This window comes from Peromyscus maniculatus, chromosome 16 (assembly GCF_049852395.1).
Source record: "Peromyscus maniculatus bairdii isolate BWxNUB_F1_BW_parent chromosome 16, HU_Pman_BW_mat_3.1, whole genome shotgun sequence".
Taxonomy (NCBI): Eukaryota; Metazoa; Chordata; class Mammalia; order Rodentia; family Cricetidae; genus Peromyscus; species Peromyscus maniculatus.
In genome coordinates, this window is record NC_134867.1 from 37,196,099 (window position 1) to 37,211,266 (window position 15,168).

The 15,168-nt window shown below is 39.1% G+C and overlaps 1 long non-coding RNA gene across 1 annotated transcript; it reads right to left on the reverse strand.

Moving 5' to 3' along the window:
* Window positions 1-10,880: 10,880 nt before the first annotated feature.
* On the reverse strand, window positions 10,881-13,803 carry LOC121823179 (uncharacterized). Its single transcript, XR_006064541.2, has 2 exons — window positions 13,406-13,803; window positions 10,881-12,882 (listed from the first exon to the last, which is right to left on the reverse strand). It is a non-coding gene; the product is annotated as an uncharacterized LOC121823179 (long non-coding RNA).
* Window positions 13,804-15,168: the final 1,365 nt, after the last annotated feature.

Consider the following 15,168-nt stretch of genomic DNA (forward strand, 5'->3'; position numbering starts at 1 on the left):
GGAAAAGGACAAGTCAGAGGGGACCATAAAGGAGGACCAAGCAGAGCAATGACTAGGTGGAGGATACGGGTGAAATCATACTCTAATGGGCACAAGTCACAGAAACTTCTGGAATCCTTTTCCTTAGGAAAGATATATGATTATTGTTTTATAGTCTCTTTCTTTCAAAAACTGGTATTATTTAAGGATGGACACTATAGAATCTTTTATCCAACATGTAGGAGTTGGTAGTATGCTGAGACTCTGGGTGCGGGGGGATGTAGGGCATCGTTCTCATGGCTTCAGTTTTAACGTCCTTTAGAAGTTACCTTACTATGTTGGAAATTTTAAAGATAGGCTTTTTAAATCACTAAATTGGAAATGAAACTAGTTTGTTTAAATATAAGCAATGAAAATCAATACTTTGCATAGAGCGTTGTTCAGCTTTTTGTCACTAACATAACATGTCTAGCTGGGAGGTGGTGGCGGACACCTTTAGTCCCAGCCCTCAGGAGGCAGAGGCAGGTGGATCTCTGAGTTCCAGGCCAGCCTGGTCTATAAAATGAGTTCTAGGACAGCAAGGACTAGACAGAGAAGCCCTGTTTCATATAAAACCAATAATAATTCTAATATAATAATAATAATAAAATAAAAATTTCAAATATAAAATTAAATGCCTATTGTAATTGACTTACAAAAAAAGGAAATTGTGTTGGTTGATGGTTCTAGAGGTTCCAGGTAAGACCATGTGGCTGCAACCTTTGGGTTTCTGGTAAGGACAACCTGTTATGGTAGGAGTGCGTGGTAGAATTAACTGTTTATCTCACCAGCTAGGCATACCAGAAGAAGTCTGGATGGATAGAGTCCCCAAATCCCATTCAGAATTACACTGTCAGTGATCATTGCACATAAATTATGCCACCTTGGGGCCAAGTCTTTAACGTGGACTTTGCAGGGACACACCCACAAACCACAGCACGTGGTTTTCATTTTCTACTTCAGAAAGAGCAAACTGTGAACGCTCTACACTTGTGATTTAAACGAGAAATACCCTGTAGGCTCACGGATTTGAACAGAGTTCCCCTGTTGAGGGAGCTGTTTGAGGGTGTGGAAGCTTTAGGGGGGACAGCTTGGCTTGAGGAGAGCCTGTCCGTGGGGAAAGGCTTCCAGAGTTTACAGCCTTACCTCACTTCCAGTTCACTCCTGTGTTTCCTGTGACAGCTGAAATATTATCTCTCAGCCTCCTGTCCCTGTTACCATGTCTGCCCCACCATCATGGACTTCCAGCCCTCTGAAATAAAAGCCAAAAAAAAAAAAAATCTTCAAGCTGCTTTTGGTGATAGTATTTTATCATAGCAATAGAAAATAGCCAATACAACATTGAAGATGTCTTTCTTGTGTAATTAAATAAAAACCCACAAACCAGTTATTTTAAAAAGAGTAGTATAATTTTTACCAAGCTGCTCTTCCAATGCCTCTTTTCTAAATCCAAATTTTCTAAACTCAAGTGCGAATGAGGCACAGATGGTCCTAGAAAGTGTCGGGGCTCTGGAGTGTCCCACATCAGACTTGCTTTATATAGATCACCTGTGCACTCTCTGGGACTCCAGTTTCCAAAGAATTTTAATCTTGGAACTTCTAAAGGGCCAAGATTTATGTGGCCATAAGTGAAACAGTTCTGGAATGAATAAGATCTAAAAGTTTAGAAATCCTCAGGCTGTTCTCTAAACAAAGATGTGGGAAACTATTAATGTTTATACTGAAGATTCCCTTGTGTTGGGCTTCTTTCCTTTCTTTCTTTTTTTTTTCTTTGCCATTGTAGGATATGAATGGCTACATCCTCTGAAATCCCTCTACAGTTGCTTCTCTGAAAAGCAACCTATGTTGTAGATGTAGGTGACCAGGCTGCCAAGGCAGCTTACCTACTCTATTCATAAAAGGGTGAACATTTCACAAGAACATGCGCTTGTGCACACACACACACACACACACACACACACACACACACACACACACGTGCGCGCGCGCACACGCATGCACGCGTGCACACGCGCACATGCACACGCACATGCACACATGCACACGCACACCTTGAGTATGGTTATGAACTGGCAATGCTGGAGGTCTGAAAGGAAGAAAGAAGTAAATAACTTAACCTTTTTCAACGTCTGGCTAAGCTGACTTAATTATAAGATGCAGAGGCCCCATGCTCAGAAGCCGCAACACTTTCAGGGGCCCACAAAAAGCTTCAGTTTCCTTTAGAATTAGCAGAGACAGAGAACGTCTGATTTGAATAATGTTTTAATATGTGATGTTTGTGTGCTTGGTTTTCTCCCAATGCAGCTATAAGCTGTAATTAGCAAATCTGTTTATGTGGGGGAGTGACCCCCGGGGGGACACAGCTCAGGCTCCCGAAAGTCACACATCGCTTGATCTCTATGTTCTGTTCAGCTGACTGCTGAGACCCTTGAGAATACATCTGCGCCAAACATCTTTCGCTTCCAGAAGCAGGATTCTAATGAAACAATGGCTTCCTTAGTAAATGATTCAGTTGATGCTTTTCAGAGAAAAGGCATTCCAGTGAAGCTGAGCCGTCCACAGAGAAAACTTAGGTATGAAAAGTACAACATAGTGTGATCATGTCACTCCTGGTGAAATGAGCGGGGAGTCATGACATGCATGCGTGCGTGCGTGCGTGCGTGCGTGCGTGTGTCTGTCTGTCTATTTTCAATTATCTTATTAAAGCATTTGCTAGCTTAAGAAACTACCAGAATTTAGCCCTTGGCCATCATCATACTGTTCTCATCTGTGCTCACTGTGGTCACTCAGTGCCTCATCTGAGCAGGGCATGATATCACGATATTTTACTCCCTCTCTCATTGGCAAGCAGTGGCAAAGTCAGGGCCCCAGAATCCTCCTTTCCTGCAGGTTAGCCCAGGCTTCCTCCAGCTGTGCTGGAAATCTCTCCAGCTACTACCAGGTCCAGCTGGGACATGTCATATTTGCCATGTCCACTGGTTAAGCAAGTCATGTGGTGGAGATCAGTTTCCAGGGATAGGGAACTAATCACCTCGAGTTGGGAGTAGCTGTAAAGTTATTTGCAGGGGGCATGAGTTCTTTGCTGGAAGAAATCTGTAGCTATTTTAGCATAACCTACCACATCTTTTCTTCAAAAGTCTTCCTATTGACATTTCTGTGATGTCACCTCCATTTTGGACTTTTCTGTTCAATTAGAATACTTTTCAGTTTTTAAACTAAAGCTTAGTTTGGTTCCAGAAGGTGTAAAAACTGCAGTTATATTTTTAAACATATATACATAAACACACATATATATATATGGTGAAATGAGCAGAGAATCATGACATATGCATACATACACACACATATATATATACATATACATATATAATTTATTGTTCAAATCTGGAGTTCTGTCCCCTTAAACACATGTCATTTGGTGGAAACATTTTTTTAAAAAAACTTTCTTCTAGTTCTTTTGAAATAGACAATACATCACCGGTGTCTGTGGTCACGCTTCTGTACAACAGTACAGCAGAAAGTACTTGGAGTGACCTGGACTGGACTGCAGGATGAACCAGAGCTGCGCATTTAAAACCTAACAGTTTCTTAAAGGCTGCGTTACATCAGGGTGACTTTACTACACACACAGGCTCACTAGTGTTTGCTATTGCCTGTTCTTCATGTGGTGTGAATGTCATGATTTTTAGTTCACGTGTGCTGGTGACAAACTCTTCCATCGCTAATCTGCAGCCAGAGGGGAAGCGAGGTTAGGGTGCACTCTTGGAACTTGCATGGGTGATGTAAATAAAACCATCTTACCGTGGGGTCATATTTGGGCTATTGAAAGCTAAATTTTAGTTTTTCTTGTCCATAGTTCTAATAGCTGACTAGACAGTTTATCTTTCTTGATTTGGGGTTGATGGTATGAGTACAATGTTCCCTTTCGGGGTGAATATGTGCATTTTTTCTTCAGTGAAATGCCTCACTTTGGGTTTATTCTTTTTAACTTGCATAATATTAGTGACGTGTTAGCTGAAGCAGTTCTCTTTAAATTTTCAATCTGGGCTAGTTGAAGGCTTTCTGTTTTCAAGACCTTTCAATGACAGTTTCACTCACATGCTGGCTTCTCACTTTTGTCTATTTTTGCTTTATGTTAAACAATGTTTATTCCTGGGAGAGCACCGACCTTTCAACACACCACAGACATGAAAGCCTTCGGGATTTGTTACCACCTGGAGTATGAATTTACTCCTAATAAAATTAAATTGAAATTTACACATTAACTCTGGAAGCACTGTCAAAATATGACTAAATTAGAATATATTCTATCAGGGGAACAGAGTGACTTTTCACTTCTATTTACATTTTAATGAAATAATAATTCTATGATTTGTAGTTTAGACAGACTATATGAATAAACAAGACTTGAGACACAGATCAAACAGCAATATTCATGTCCATTTCAGATTCTTCCTTAGGCTTATTTGGTAATATGGTAAGGATGAAAAGGAAAGGAAATTTCCTACTAGGTTCATCTGTTCAATCATGTCTGAAATGGAAAGACTCCATATTTTAATCACAACTGGTATACTTGGGGAATTTATGACATTTAGGAAATAATTGGGTTGAGAATTAAATTTTTTTCACTCATCATTTTATCAAGAGATATGATAAATCCAAAAATCATGGAACAATCTGCATTTGTATAGACTGCATATTCATTTAAACATAAATAATGATACATTAAAGTCATATTTGCACAGACATATTTTTAAATGAATGTGTATGTTTTTATACAAAGCTTACAAAGAGTTCTAAAAGAATGTTTCATCCCATATTAAAGGTGGGATGAAAAGCCACTCTGTTTGACATGTCATTTTACAGGAGATAGTCAATAGATATTTGTGGAATAATAGATATATTTATAGCAGGCATTTGGGAACCTATACTTAGGAGTATAAGTCTCCGTTGTCTACTCATTCCGTTTAAAAGCATTTCTTTCTGCGTGAATCTCCTACTGGATAAAAACAAAATTTATGGTCCCAGAGTTAATTCTAGAAAAGGTTTCCTCTGTCTCTACTTTTAGCACCCCACTATATAATATAATAATAACTCAGTGAGAGGAAATGTTTAGACAAAATAAATGTCTTGGAAACACTAGCTGAACATATGCTTCCCCTGAAAGTGCATTAATGAAACTAACTCACATTTCACTGGGCCTTCTAGCTCCCCAACTTACTACAAGCAAGAAGCATGCTCTCTGAAGGCTAATTAATTGAGGTTACGAATGAATGAAAAAAGATTTCTCTGAGCAAACAAAATGATGGAAAAGAAAGCACAATTTTGTGGATGGTATTCTTGTATTCAATAAAATATTGATACAGTCAGGTGAGTCATACATTGAAAATATCACCTTGGCTTCTTATTCACCCAAGAACAGAGTGATGGTGATAATTTCCTCAGTCCACTTATGTATTCCTAAAATGTATATGTGAGTAATACTGAAGGTCAACAGAAAAATCAAAACTTGAGTTTAGATGCTACAAATTAACCAAGAACATGTAATATTAAAATTGTCCAATGACAGCATTTTGTACGTAACAAATACTATAGCATCTACCAAGTGAGTAGGTAAATATGCGGTATGTTAATAGGCTTCAATAGGTCTTTTGAGGAGCCTATTGCTCAGGTTGAAATAGTAAGTAGTTCATCTAGGATTATTATTTTCCCAACAAGTTCTTAGGAAATTAACAGCAACTGTCATGATGTTTTTGTCTTGTCATAAAAATAAATTTAACTGAAATTCTCTTTTTTTGTAAAAGTATGTTTATTCCTATTTTTCTTCCTTTGCACCACATTTGTTTCATAAAATATGTAAACTTCTGAGAGGGAAGTTAGAAGACTATGATATATCTGTGTAAAGAAGTAGAATAGTTTTGTTATTTTTGACAAAGACAAATTTTGTATGGAAAGAAAATTATTTGGAATTAAAATTTACACAAAGAATGATAGAAAAATACTAGTTAATACTTGGTTAATACTAGAAAAACTTAAAAAAGTGAAAACTTATTTGGGAGTTTCTAGGTAATGATTAGATCTTAATTTTTATATCATCTGAATATTTATATTTCTTCCAATGTTGCTTCAAGTATACACCTCTGACTGAATGCTTATGCATTCATTTTACAATTAATCCTCACATTTAATATGTTAAAAAAGATATTATCTTAGAAAAATAAAAAGACGAATTTTTGTTTTGCTTGACAAATTTCAGCATATTGGAAAAAATTTTCTATATATATGAACGAAGTTTGCTAAAACTCAAAAGCTCAACTTTCAAGAAAAATTAAATCATTCTCAGCTGTAATTTATAATTTGGGAAGATATTTTGTCTTTAATGGAATGTATAACTTTAAAAAGAGTGGCCATGACAACGTTGATAATTGATATCATTAACTGGGTGTTCCCTAACTAGGTGAGGTTCAGTGTGAATACATCTTTATTCTCCCTGGAGCTTGCACTTTACACACAAGGAAAATGGCAGTCTGTGATTAAGATCTTGGACCAGATCACTTGGGATGTGCATGGAAAGAACCCTTGGAGGTGTTAGGACACTTTCCCCAGCTTTGCATCTCATCATCTTAAAACCATCAGTCACACCCGCCATCATTTTCCTCTGCAGACAGGCAGGCTTAGTGTGAGCACCAAGGGTAGGAGAAGAGGAGGAGGACACTGGGAAATATTAGTTCTAGACCTGCTTAGCCACCCATGTAACCAGAACAATCAGCTTCTTCAACCTTCTCTGGCAAAGCATCAGGGTTGGGTGGGTGTGCTGACAGTCTACTACAGCTCTAAGAGTCTCCTTGGACTGGTCTGACGCTCAGATCAAAGGAGCTTTTGCTGTACAAAAGTCCTTACTATGTGAACAACTGGGCTTTGACATGCCCCAGTAAAGAGTTTGTGTTAGCTGGGTTAATGCTTTTACCTACTTTCTCCTTAAACACTGAGTCCATTGTAAGATATGGTGAATCAACATTTCAATGTGATATTAAGAAAGAAAAATCAGGTGTCTTAAATTGCTGTGTTTTGGAGGGTTTTATATACAGTTGATAAATTACCTTTTTTAAAAAAAAAAAATGTATTTTAACTGGATGTAGTGATGCCATGCCTCTAGATCCTAGCATTTCTGAGGTAGAACCAAAAGGATCAGAGTTTAAGGTCTTCCTCAGCTACAAAGCAAGTTTGAGGCCAACTTTCACTGTTTGAAATGCTGTCTGGCCTCCCTCTAGGAATTTAAGAAGCAAATAAGCCAATGTCGACTAATTTTTCATTAGCTATTTTCTTTCTCGTGCTTTCTGTTACTAGAAAAACAGTAATTACTTGTTCTCTTTTTCACTCGTGCTCTCCTTCACTTCTTAGTCTGCAGTGGTGATATGGACTGTATGGTTTCCCACAGTCCAATTGATGAACCCATAGGGGATTTTTCAAGCATTCATTCTATGTCAGCTGCTGCCTCAAGGTCTAATTTAAATGCTTAGTTTTTAAACAAAAGCATAATGAGAAAGGGTTCCATTATTCCCAGCTCAAAATTCTTCTACTTCTGGCCCCAAGTCTGGACCCTTTAGCCTAGCTGGACCTTTTTTCTGGTCGGGTGGGGCTATTTATTAGGAGCCACACAAAATAAACATGAAACGTTTGCCATAAAATATGACAACCACTTTAAATAATGTTGACTTAATTAAACTTTAAACTTTATTTATAAATTTTATGGCTTCAGTGTGAGCGCTTCTCGGATGTTTACTTCAGTGGAAAATCCATCATGTGAGGACCTTGAAAGGAATTAATCCCCTTACCCCTGGCACAGAGCTCAGCTCCAACAATTCTGATCTAAATATTTAGTGATGGATGATACATGTTTATGAACAGAGGGCAGCATGACACTGAAATGTGAACTGCGCTTTCCATCTTGAACACATGGTTGGAAAGACACTAGAAACTGAAGTTAGACCCATCAGCGGAAGTTAAGTCCCCCCCTCTTCCACCCCCCACTTGTCTCTTTTTATTCTCCTTTGTCTGTTCCATCTGTTACTGGAGTCTTTATAAAGAAAAATTCTAACAATCAACTTTCCAGAAGAGATGGTCCGCTGACTCTTGTGGGTTTGGTAGCACATCCATGGGTAAAGTAATAGCCTCTTGGAGTGTCAGCCAAAGGTCATGGGCCTCTCAAAATATTTCTGGAAAAAAAAGTTTATCACTAAACTGACGTTTCTCATTAGTAACCCTGTGGTGTCTAATCTGTGAAATTACATGATTAACTCTTTTGCAGGGTCGGCTGTGGTTGGAGCTTGCAGTCCCATGGGAAGTTATTAAAAATGTCACCAAGATAATGCTGTAGCTTTGTAGTTGGCCTCTGGGGTAAAAGAAATAGATCATTAGATGAACACTTTATAATCAAGCCATAGATCACTCACAATTACTAAATGGCTGTCAGGGAAATTTTTATTTCAAAAGTTGAGGACAGTGTGATTTACAAAACAAATAAAAGTGATGAAAGTATTTCTTGTTTTCTTTGTTTGGGAAATGGAAGGGGAAACATGATGTCCCCCACCCCTGTGCGGTTTAGGGGGGCAGTTGGTATTTGAATGGTTCTTTCAAATAAAGAAAGCTTACTTCATGCTTTGTTTTTCCTGGAGTTGTTAAGCTAGCTGTCGCTTGAACAAAAGAGACAGTTCTTGTAGTAAGAAAATACACGGCACAAAACAAAGAACATGAGATGGAGAAACCGTGAATGTGTGCAAATGTGTGAGAATCTTCTCCCTGAAGGTAAGTGGCCCATGTGCATGGTTAGTAACTCACTCGAGATTCCAGGAGATACTCTAGTTCTCATTCAACTCATAAAACTGTCTAATAGCCAGGACACTTTGCCCTTAATGAAGGAAGAATACAACAGAAACAGTGTTCGAGTGAAAGCAATACCCCATAGTCTCATTACGAACAGCCCAAAGCCAGGATACAGTGCGGCCAATTTAAGTAACTTCACTAGGATATTTAGCTTCTTGAGCTAATATTCTTGGTTCTGAATTTGATTCACTTACTTTTATCCAGATAAAAATGTTTCAGATGCCAATCTCTTACTTTGCTTTCCCAACTATCTATTGCAACTTCCTCATTAAAAAATGAAAATCCTAATCAAGTGGGTATATAGAGTTTTCTTTATTCAATATACCAGGCTAGAAGTTTAAAATAAAAATCCCCACTGGACTTGACTGGAGAAGGAAGAGGAAGAGTAATAAAGAGGAAGGGGAAGGAAGAAGAGATAAATAACACTAAAGATGTTTGGGAAAACCATAGGAAAATCTGTTATTTTATAAGCTTACTTTAAAATGCATGTATTTAGCTTCAATTGAATTACCTCACTGATCAGGATGTTAGTGCCTAGAATTCACAGGCTGACAAAACTCCAGTGCCAAGAAAGGAATACCTCCCTTTGCATTGTCGGTCAAGGGATCCAAGAGACCCTAAAAAAAACAGTATTAACTACTGCCACTGCCATTGCTCTTGGTTGCCTAACAGAACATGAAGATACATCCCTATTGCTAAAGACACCATGAACTCCAGTCACTGAAATTTAAGAGATGATGCTATTTTTGAGAAATCCCGGTACTTGAACTGGAATGACTATCTCTCACAGCATGCAAAGGTGCTATGCAAGCTACCAAGGGAGAAAATAGGTCAACAGTTCCACCCAAATGTAAAGCCTGCAAACCACAACGGCCAGACAAGCAAGATATACCCAGTGGTACAACAGTGGTACTCACATCTTGGAGATAACCAACAGAACGTTCTAATTGTACCCAAGGCCTGCTCTATAGAAGGGAACTCATGCCAGGTACTGTCAACTGAAGCACAAACCTGTGGCTGGCAAGGTCATAGACAATAAAGGAAAACTTACCATTACTATGTTCCTAAATTAATATAATTTTTTCAACTGTTTTCTCCTTATCCTTATACCCATAGATAAGAGTAGCTCCCTTCGCTCATCAAAGAAGCTTCTTTTTACGGAAGATAGAGGGTGTTACAGAGATCCACAACTAGTCATAATGCAGAGGAAAAAGTGACTGCTTGGTACCCAGCCCCAAATGGAACATCTGTAACACAGCTCCTGCACCTGAGTCTCGGGAAACATCACAGAAGAGGAGGCATAACGATTGTAAGATCCTAAGGACTGACACACAACTGTTTTTAGAAAGTCTGCTCTGGGCACAAGAGATGCTGCTCTCATGAATTTTCAACAGTCTGGCTACCTGTACACGGCCTGCAAAGACCACACCAGCCAACATGCCAACGTAGATGGAAAATTTCACATGGCCTCGTCCCCTTTGTAAGGAGCTACATGCAGTCAATAGCTACCGAGTGGGAAGAACCAAGTCCTCAGTCCTAATGGTCAGCCCTAAAAACATGTATATGCAGGTAACACTAACTGCTAACTGTACATAATAAGGTGTTGGGGGTGTAGGGGTGTGTGCGTTTGTGCAGAGCAATAATAAGTTCTAGAAGAATATGCCAGGAATTCAAGAAGGGGAAGAGGAGATGAAGGGGAAGAAAGAAAAGAATAAATAACACAATTAGAATATATATATATATATATATATATATATATATATATATATATATTCCTTGTTGCTTATTCAATCCAACCACTAAGATGCCTGAATTTGATCAATCACACTGATATGTGGCATCCACAAGATACTATAAACTAAAGTTGCTGAGTGGACTCAGTAGATACTGCTAGTGTTGTGGAGAAAGTTTTGTACCCACGGTGGCAATCCTTTCACAGATTTCCAAAAGTCAAATTGAATAAAGGAAGCAAAGGAGGATATCAGTAAAAGATTTTTTTTTTGGTTTTGTTTAGTTTACATTTTCAATTTTCTGATTCTATCCAGAAAAAGAACATTACCCTAAAATTTCATTAAAGAGGAAATACATGACAGTTGTAAAAAGAAATACAGGTTTTCCACTCACAGTTGGACAGCAGTTCCACTGAATAGTTATATAACAACCTTCTCGTATGTCAACTATTATTGCAAAAAGAAAATGTCCACCAGTCCAGTCTTAATTTTATCTTCCATTTCAAGACAGTACAAGCATAAAGTGCAAATTCTGAAGAGAGTTGCACAAAGACAGTCTGTGCTCTAGATGACCTACTATGCTGTCCTAGCTCTTTGAGAAAGAGGCCAATAAGGACGCTGGCAGTATGTGTGTGTGTGTGTGTGTGTGTGTGTGTGTGTGTGTGTGTGTGTGTGTGTGTGTGTGATACCAAAAAGTGAAAATAAAATCACACTGTCTCTTGCACAGATAACATGTAACTTCAAACTAGTCTGACATTTTCTGCTTCTTTTGCCTGTATTTTCAAGCATTTCCTTATTTCCGGGGGTTGGCATGCTTCTAGAGTGGCAATCAGAGGGCCGCTTGTTGAAAAGTTCATTCTCTCCATCTACCATGTGGCCCTGGAGACAGAGCTCAAATCATCCAGCTCAGAGACAAGAGCTTTTACCCACTGAACCATTCTGTCAAGATCCCTTCTTCATTCTAATTGCCTCTTCCCTCTGGTCTGTGATGCTCCCTGATGACTCCCACTCTCTCAACTCTTATCGACTGGCTGCCTAATCGTGTGCCATTCCATTGGATTTTCATCCTCATCCCACAATGTCTCCAGAGCGCTTTCTTCTAGCAGCTCTTGATATAGTCTAGGCTTATCACCTGGTGTACTCACCTAGTCTCTTGGTCCTTATCACCATCTTCAGACCCCAGCTTCCTCAGACCTGTGGACCCTCATTGAGATCTGTTCTGTTTGAAATCTTTACTACTGATTTATATTAATTTTAATCTCCATTTATATTAATTTTAATGTCAGTGGCACATTAATAAAAATCTTGCTTTAATTCCACTCTTACACTCCTTGATCATTATATTCAATATGGCCCCATCTGCTCCTTGAACTCCTCACTAAGGTAACAGGTTTTCCCTTTCTTCCTCCAAGCTTCCCTATGCCCTAGTCCAGATCAATGCTCAAAAATATACAACCACCTGACCCAACCCTGTCACCATTGTTTGCCAATCTCAAACCTAAGGTAGCTCTTGTGATGGTTAAGGAATTTTTTTTAACTGTAAACATGCCACAAACTAGAACCACCTGTGAAGAGGGAACCCCAATTGAAGAATTGCCCCAATCAGATTGGTCTGTGGGCAAATATATGTGGTATTGTCTTGACTGGTTTATTGATTTATATATTGACTGATATATTGATTTATATTGCAGGGTCCAGCCCACTGTGGGTGCTACCATCCCTAGATGAGTAGGCTTGGGTCCTATATTAGAAAAGAAGCTGAAAATGAATCAAATAAATAAGCAGTGTGCCTCTGTGGTTTCTGCTTCAAGCTCTTGCCTTGAGCCCCTGCCACGGATTCCCTTGATGATAGACTTTAACCTGTAAGATAAACCGACCCTTTCCTCCCCAAGTTGGTTTTAGCCATGGTGTTTATCATAGCAACAGAGGGTCAGACCAGTGTAGGCGATTTTGTATAGGCGATTTCTTCAAAGGTGATCAGGAGGCGGTGCCCAAAGAAAGCACGCATCTTCTTCCTTCCAATCTTGATTTCTCCTTCCCTTCTTGCTGCTTTGCCAAAGAAAGAATTCTACTTCTTTCTCAGGCCAGCCTCTCTGCCTGAGGACTTCACACGAATTGCTTCATCCTTAGCCTACTAAGATTTTCCTTTCCTGTTTTCTTGAAGCTCTTTGATATTACTAGTTCTTCTGTCTGTGCTGCGATCTCAAGGACTTCTCTCCACTCACTCCATCAAGCCCTGGGGTTTTGCAAACTCCATATGAAATACAAATGGGAGAAAGTTGACTCAATGTTACAGTAGGCTGGTTATGAAAAATCTAGCATATTAAATAGTCAAATAATGAGGTAGTGTCCATAAAGGAGCGAAATTAAATAAGTGCTGCTATTACTATACCATCTATAATTCACCACCATCAGAGGCTGATATTACTGTAATACAACTTTATCAGAAGTCCCTGGAAAATGAAATGTGAAGAAAACAAATTAAGTAATCTATATAGCTATCAAAGAAGAGAAGACATAGTTACTCCACAGATCCATGATTATAGGATACATAGAAAACATAGGAGGGTGTCTAAAAAATTAGCCAAGTAGCCAGATAAAAGGAAAAAATAGATTTTCTGTATATTGGCAACCAATTATACTCAAATTTAAGAATATTACATAAATTGATAATAATAGTAGCCTAAATAAGAAAACCTAAGACATTATATAAGAAAATTTAAAACTTAAGTAAAATTAAGTATTACATGAAGAATTGTCAAAGTATATCTTACCTCTAAATGGAATAATGTAATATTTAAAGGAAAAATGCCTATAATAATATATTTAAATTTAATACAAATTCTATGATAATTTGCTGACATCACAATGTAATTTCTCTTACAACTGGATAAAGATTAATTTGGAAGCCATATGAAAAAATCGATGACTGGTAGCCTTAACTAAATAGCATTGCCTGATAAAGGATCAGCTTAGAAAGAAGTTGATGGCAAAGAGCCCCGGAATGGTGGTTTCTCCGGTAACAAGATGATCCTTCGTTGTGACTCCATTATGATGTGGTGTCCTGCTATGCCTCGAGTTCCACTGGACCAACAGAAGAGCACAGGAACCAATAACCAGGGGCACAGACAATCTCTTTGAAGTGATTTTCTCCTGGTTCTCAAGACTAATTTTGCAACCTGATTCCAGAAGTTTCACTTTTTTTGACTTATTGGCAGGGAATATTTTTAGCAAAATACCTTCCAGACTCACAGAATATTGATATTCACTGTTGTGCTCTTGACTTCTAGCTGAAACACAGAAATCCCTTAGACAGTCTAGTGTGAGCGAATCAATGCCTGAGTGTCAGGGCAGTGTCTGGTGAGCATGCTCCTCACTCAGCAGCCAAATGTGTGTCAGATTAGAAACAATAAGAGTGATTTAAGTGCAGCTTGAAGAAGGGAGAAAACCACTTCCTGTGAGCTTTTTTTTAAAGACCATTAATATCAATCTTTCTAAGGAAAAGATAAAAGAAAGTGGATTTAGCAAGAAAGGCAAGACTAGTGTGAACAGCAGTCACCCTTGGTACGTTCATGTGGCTCACCCCTGTCGCTTCCCAGTGTTTAGCTCCATCAATGTGGTTTTGGTTTCTCTCAATTCACTGGGTGGACATCAAGACTCACTGCTAACATCCACCACAGCCCCTCCTTGCTAGGCAATCTCTGCCAAGATGGGTGTCCCATTGACATGGCAAGCATCTTTGAAATCAGACTATTGTCAAAGGATGTGCCTGGCCAGGCTGTACTCTGCCTTACCATCACCCCATGCTGAAGTTTAGGACAGCACCGGTGGTGGGGACATGAGTGAGAGCTGCGGCCCCTCCGTGACCTTAGAAAGGCAAGGATTCTGGGCCTGAGTCTAAACCCAAGAGTCCAGGGCCAAGATGTCGCCTCCCAGTGTCAACTGCAGGCATTTTCAGAGGGGAGGTTCCATCTCCTCCTGCAAAGGGTGGATGGACTCTGTGCAAGTCAAAGGGAAAGCGGTCGCTTCCAGTTCCTCTCCTAGGTGGGTGGGAGAAATCAGGATACTGCTTGGACATCCTTCGGTTTCTGTAGGTAAGGGACGCTGTGCTTGGTGGCTGTTCCTCAAGCATATGTGTACAAGTTCTCTGCAGTACAGAAGCAGACAAAGCCAACACTGACTCAATGTGGCTCCAATGATGAGTTCTGACAGCTCTGCCAGTCCATTGCTTATTCCAAATCAGATGCAGTGTTCTATCACCCACTGGATCCGATCATATTACGGTAGTATTAGTTGCACAGACATCATTGTATTTTCACACGGATGGGAAATAGTACAGGTGAGAAGGGGGAGAAGTGATAGGCGCCCCTGAATGCTTGGCTCTTATTAAAGGACTAATCTTGGTCTGTCAATGAGAGGCTGTTACCTTTCCCCAGAGGTCAACAAGAGTGTGGTGGACTTCTGGAATTGCTCAATCTCTAAATCTTGCTGTTATAGGTGGGCTTAATTTTGAAAATCTGTAACTTTCTTTTATAAG